Raw genomic sequence first — 6,000 nt, 5'->3', positions numbered from 1 at the left:
TCAGAGTCCACTTTAATCAAGTGATCAAAATTAATGCAACCCATGATGGAAGAAAATGGAAACTGGATGCAACCTAAAAGGTTGCAATAAGAATACCATATCATTTCTGTGATATTCTTGCCAAAATTGTTCAAAATGAATCTAGAATGCAATCATGAGGAAATATCAAGCTCAGCTTGAGGGATATTCTACTAAGTAACTGTCCTGTAATCTTTAAAATTCTGAGAAACTGTCCTGCACTGAATGGCACTAATGAGAGTCATAGCTAAAAGCAGGAGACCTTCACAGTTGACCTTTAAAAATATTTTATTGTTGAAAGTATTACAGATATTACAGATATACCCCCTTTTTTCCCCCATTGACCCCTCCACCCCTCACCACCTCCCCCTCACTGCCTCCTCCCAGGCCTGCATCACACTATTGTCTGTGTCAATGGGTTATGCAGCTATGCATATAAGTTCTTTTATAATCTCTTCCCACCAACCCCTCCCCCCTTCCCTCTGAGATTCGTCACTCTGTTCCATGCTTCTATATATCTGGATATATTCTGTTCATCATTTTATTTCGTTCATTAGATTCCACCTGTGAGTGAGATCATGTGATACTTGTCTTTCTCCGACAGGCTTATTTCCATAATTGGCCTTTTTAATTATTGGAACATTTGATGAATCTGGAATAAAATCTAGAGGGTGGAGGGTATATCTTAATATTAACTTCCCACTCTTGATCGTTGTACAATGCATATATAGGAGAATGTCCTAGTCTGTTGAAATATAGCTTAATTATTCATTGGTGATCATTATGTCTGAAAGTTACTGCTACAATCATCATGAAGATATCATGCCTGAAAACTACTTTCAAATCATTCAGATAAAGCAGTTTTGGTGCTATCCTCATAACTTTTGATTTCAATTGAAATTATGGGTAAATAAAAATTAAGCAACAATAAACTGGGAAAATATCAAGTGAAGCCCTTCTGGTGTTTGACATTGTTTTCTAGTGAGAGTAGCACAGTTATAATGAACTAACTAGAATAGGCAGGCCAGCTGAAGTAGATGAGAAACTAGGTAATTTCAGAATGGGGCTGGGACCATAGACTTTGTGAATCTCACAGAGAAGGTTTTTTGTTAGCAGGGTATCTGAGAAGCCAGACTTTAGGGTGACTTTCTTTAGCCAGAGTTTGAAGGTCTCCTGAAAAATGTATTTACTGTGACTAAGAAAGAGAACTAAAAATTACTAAAAGCTATTGATAATTTTCCTTTAAAAATAACATTTATGTGGTTTGTTATGCATAGACATTCTTTGTAATGCATTTGCTCTGGGGAGGGGAATTGGCTGACCAAGGATTGGGCAAGAGGGAGATCAGTATTGTGTACTCTTGAATTGTGCACTATGTGCATGTATTTCCTGTTCACAAAAGAAAATAATAATTACACATACATAGTCATTATTTTGAGTGTACTTATGTTTAAATAGGGGATCGCTATCCATTCTTCTGATTGATAAAGGAAATGGATTCTAGGTATGGAAATGTATGGTGAGCAAAGAAGCAAACATTCACATTTCTTCTCTCAGACAATTTCAGTTTATTGAAGTCATGGATATTTCAACTGTTGGTATGTTTTCTTCAATCTATTTCTGTAAGCCTTAGAACTAGTATATATGACTCCCCAATGCTGATACTATGCTGTATGTCAATTTCAGCTTTGTGTGTTATTGAATGTTTTTGTTTGATTATTTGCTTTTGGGAGTAACTATGGGTATTTTAGAAAAATTCCAGTATTTATGCATTAGAGCCCTTTTAGGCAAATGCTATGATACATTACAATTCACAAATGCACAAGTATTTGGATTACAGACCAAATGGAATTAACTTTAAGTTTGAGGGTTGAAGCAATAAAAAATTTTAATGATTTTGTTAAGAACAACTCCAAAACTGTAGAATATAATTATAAAATATTAATAAACATAAATAGATTGAACAGTATAGATAACCATGTTCAGTGAAATAGCTATATTGATTTTAAGTCATGTTCCAAATGCAGTATAAAATTCTTAACTTCAAATAACAGAAAGCTACTGTACCATATTAGCAGTAAATATTCTGTATATTGATTCAGATATATAAAAATTATTTGACAGCCCATTGATCATTTTAGGCATCCTCATATTCTCTTTAAATATGAGAAATATAGCAATGTGCTTCTTGTTATTCAGAGAATCAAGATTCATAGAATGTAGACCCAGCACTGTCACTTAATATCTGTGTTAACAGGAGGATATTAATAACAGGGCAGCCTAACTTACAGGATATAGTGAACATAAAAATACATTCCATATGTAATTTTTAAAGTGTGCTTTGAAGATTATATCATTCTATGAATATGTATAATTATATAAGAAATATAATACTGTGTGGGGGAGTTTGTAGAAATTATAAACTAAAAATGGTATCTGAAAAAAAATCTCTTTTTAGTAAGAATATTTTCTCATAGTTATTAGCATGTATAAATGTACACATCACATCAAGACTGTCTCACTCTTTTTTGTTTTCATTTAAATTTTTCTTTTCAATTCTGATAAATAATATATTAAAAATCATAATGAGTATGACCATTTCTCTCACTAAGTATAGAAGTTGATCAATTTATAAATTACTAAAATTTTTATTTTGACTCCTTTTAGTGTTATGGCAAAAAACACATAACCTGAAATGTACTTTTTTATCCATCTTTAAGTATATATATATATATATATATATATATATATATATAATTCTGTAATGCTATGTATATTGACATTGTTATAAAACAAATCTCCAGAACTTTTCATCTTGCAAAACTGAAACTATATAGGCTTTAAACAACAATTCCTAAAATCCCCCTCACCCAGCCTTGGTAACCACCATTTTACTTTTTGTTTCTATGAATTTGACTACTGTAAATACTTTAAGTGGAATCATGCAGTATTTGTCTTTTTGTAACTGGTTTATTCACTTAGTATAATGCCCTAAATATTAAATCCATATTATAGTGTGAGACAGAATTTCCTTTCTTATAAGGCTGAATATGGATAAAATGTTCCATTTTATGTATACTAATATATCATGTTTTGCTTGTCCATTTATTCATTGATGGATATTTGGATTTGGAGTCTATTGAGAATAGTGCTGTTATGAACATGCACTTGAAAATCACTGTGAAACTCTGCTTTCAATCTTCATTCAGAAGTGAGATTGCTGTACCATAAAATAGTTCTATTTTTAATTTTTGAGGAAACACCTTAATGTTTTGACAGTAGTTGCACAATTTCACAATCCCACCAACAGTGCATAAGAATTCTAATTTCTCTACATCATCACCAACACTTGATTTTTGACAAAAGGTTATAGTGGCCATCTTAATAGGTGTGATTTGATATCTAATTGTAATTTTGATTTGCCTTTCTCTAATGATGAGTGGTATTGAGTATCTTTAATTTACTGTTAGTCATTTGTATATTTGTGTATCCTCTTGGGGAATGTGTATTAACTTCCTTTGCCCATTTTGTAATGGGTTATTTGTTTTCTTGTTGCAGTTTGGAAGTTGTTCATATAGGCATACCTCCCTTTATCGCACTTCATTGTATTGTGTTTCACAAATACTGCTTTTTCTCTCTCTTTTTCTTTTCCTTTTTCTTTTTCTTCAATACAAATTGAAGGTTTATGGCAATCCTGTATTGAACAAACTGAAAACAAGCTGGTAAAGATTTATCATTCTAGATGCCAATAAGAATATTCATGATTGATGGGAAAAGGTCAAACATAGCAGATGTTTGGAAGAAGTTGATTCTAATGCTCATGGGTGACTTTGAGGGATTCAAGACTTCAGTGAAGGAAGCAACTGTGGTGGTGAAAATAACAAGAAACCTGAAATTAGAAGTGGAGCCTCAAGATGCAATTTCATTAACGCAATCTCATGATAAGACTTTAATGGATGAGGAATCACTTCCTACAGTTGAACAAAAAAAGTGGTTTCTTAAGATGAAAACTATTTCTGGTGAAGATGCTGTGAAAATTGTTGAAATGACATCAAAGGCTTTAGCATGTTACATAAACTTAGTTTGTAAAGCAGTGGCAGGGTTTGAGGACTGACTCCTATTGTTAAAAAGGTTCTACTATAGGTAAAATGCTATCAAACAGCAGCACATGCTTCAGAGAAATTGCTCTTGAAAAGTCAATCAGTGTGGCAAACTTCATTGTTGTCCTATTTTAAGAAACTGCCACAGCCACCCAAACTTTAGCGACCACCAACCACTCTGATCACTCATCCACCATCAACATTGAGTCAAGACCCCCCCCCCCCCACACACACACACACCAGTTAAAACATGACTTGCTGAAGGCTCAAACGATGGTTAGCATTTTTTAGAAATAAAGTTATTGGGTTTTTTTGTTTTTTTGTTTGTTTGTTTTTTTCAAAAAAAGGGAGATTCTTTATTCAAATCAGCAAACTCAGATTCTTCAAGCCCCAGTCCAGGGGGCAACCCTCCCTCCCCTCCCCTGACCCCTTAGCCACAGCCAGGGGAATGGAAAATGAGAAGCCAAGAGGGCCTCAGCCAGGGGAGGCTGCCTCAGCTTTTGGTGAGCCCAGTCCAGCTGTGGCAGGGTGGCGGCTACCAGGACCCCTCCCTATAAATTGAGTCTCTGCAGCCACAGCTGTGGGGAGGCACATTTGTGGAAGGAAGGCCCAAAGGCAGCGTTGTTGACCCCAGCTATGGAATGGATTGAGAGATCAGGGTGAAGAGGTCTGAAGAAGAAGCCCTAAATTTTGGTCCCAGGGAAGAGGCTAGTTGGTCCAGTTTTTGTGGGTTTGGAGAAGGGAATGTATTAGTAAGCACAGGGGGAGAAGCCACTATTGGGCACCCCCAGAGGAGACACACCAGGCCAGGCCCCCACCCTGGCTGAGAGGAGCTTGAGGGCTCCAGGGGGCTCTTGGGGAATGTCACTGCTAAAATATATATTTTTATATATTAACCATCCAAGGAAGGCAGGAGCAGGGCTGGGAGCGGATCACAGGATCTGGCGTGGCATCTCAGAGCCGGTCATGCCTGCCTGAGACGCCCCACGGTTGGTGCCCATCTGTAACCCAATCACGTTCTTGCCCTCTTGCAGCTGGTTGTCTGAGAAGTTCCAGGGGTTCTCCTTGGGCGTCTTAGGAAACCAGTTGGGATCCCCAGAGAAAAGGCCATCCTCCTGGGCTACTGCCAGCCCAGCCAGGTTCATCAGTGTCCGCGGCTCGCAGGCCACACTCTATCCTTCCCTGAGGTCCACCGTCAGGAAGAAGTCGGCGGGGTTGATGCCCTAGCGCTCGGCTGCTTGCAGGAACTGAGAGATCTGCTCCATCTGCTTGAAGGGCGTGGTGCAGGCTTGGATCTCCTTCAATGGAGCCTGCGCCTCAGGGTGCAGCCTGTCACACAGCACCGAACCACCCTTGAGCCGGTTCTGAGAGTTCTCCGGCCCGGGCTGGGTCCGGCCCACATCCTTGCGGCTCTGGGTGGTGATCTACTGGAGCGGGGTCTGCTCCAGGTCTGCATCACACTGTTTCTCAACCTTCTGCTGCACCTCCCGGCTCAGCCATAGGCGGGTCCCCTGTTGGCCATTCTTAAGGGGGATGGTGGCTGAGGGGGACGTTGGGCAGGCAGGAGAGCACGGGGCTGCAGGGCGAATCAGAAATAAAGTGTTTTTAATTATTTTCTATTTTTTTTGGTGTAATGCTATTTTTGTACACTTAATAGACTGCAGTTCACTGTAAACATAAGTTCTATATACACTGGGAAACCCCCTCCAAACTGTGTGCCTCCCTTTAGTTGGTTATTTACTTTATTGCATTTATATTCATCTCTTCCCACAGATTTAAGAAGCTTTTGACATTGTTTCTGGCTGTTGCTCCGTATTCTTGCCAATATTTGGTATTGTCACTTCTGGATTTTGATCATTCTCAGAGGTGTATAGTAGTATCT

At 38.1% G+C, this 6,000-nt stretch overlaps 1 pseudogene; it reads right to left on the bottom strand.

Annotated features, from left to right (window-relative positions):
- Positions 1 to 5,050: 5,050 nt before the first annotated feature.
- LOC139005019 (transgelin-2 pseudogene) lies at positions 5,051 to 5,658 on the bottom strand (annotated as a pseudogene).
- Between the last annotated feature and the right edge of the window lie 342 nt (positions 5,659 to 6,000).

This window comes from Myotis yumanensis, unplaced genomic scaffold (assembly GCF_028538775.1).
Source record: "Myotis yumanensis isolate MYYU_CA2020_CCGP unplaced genomic scaffold, mMyoYum1.0.hap1 SCAF_3, whole genome shotgun sequence".
Taxonomy (NCBI): domain Eukaryota; kingdom Metazoa; phylum Chordata; class Mammalia; order Chiroptera; family Vespertilionidae; genus Myotis; species Myotis yumanensis.
Note: the sequence above shows the minus strand (reverse complement) of the source record. Positions and strands in the feature narration are given on the sequence as shown.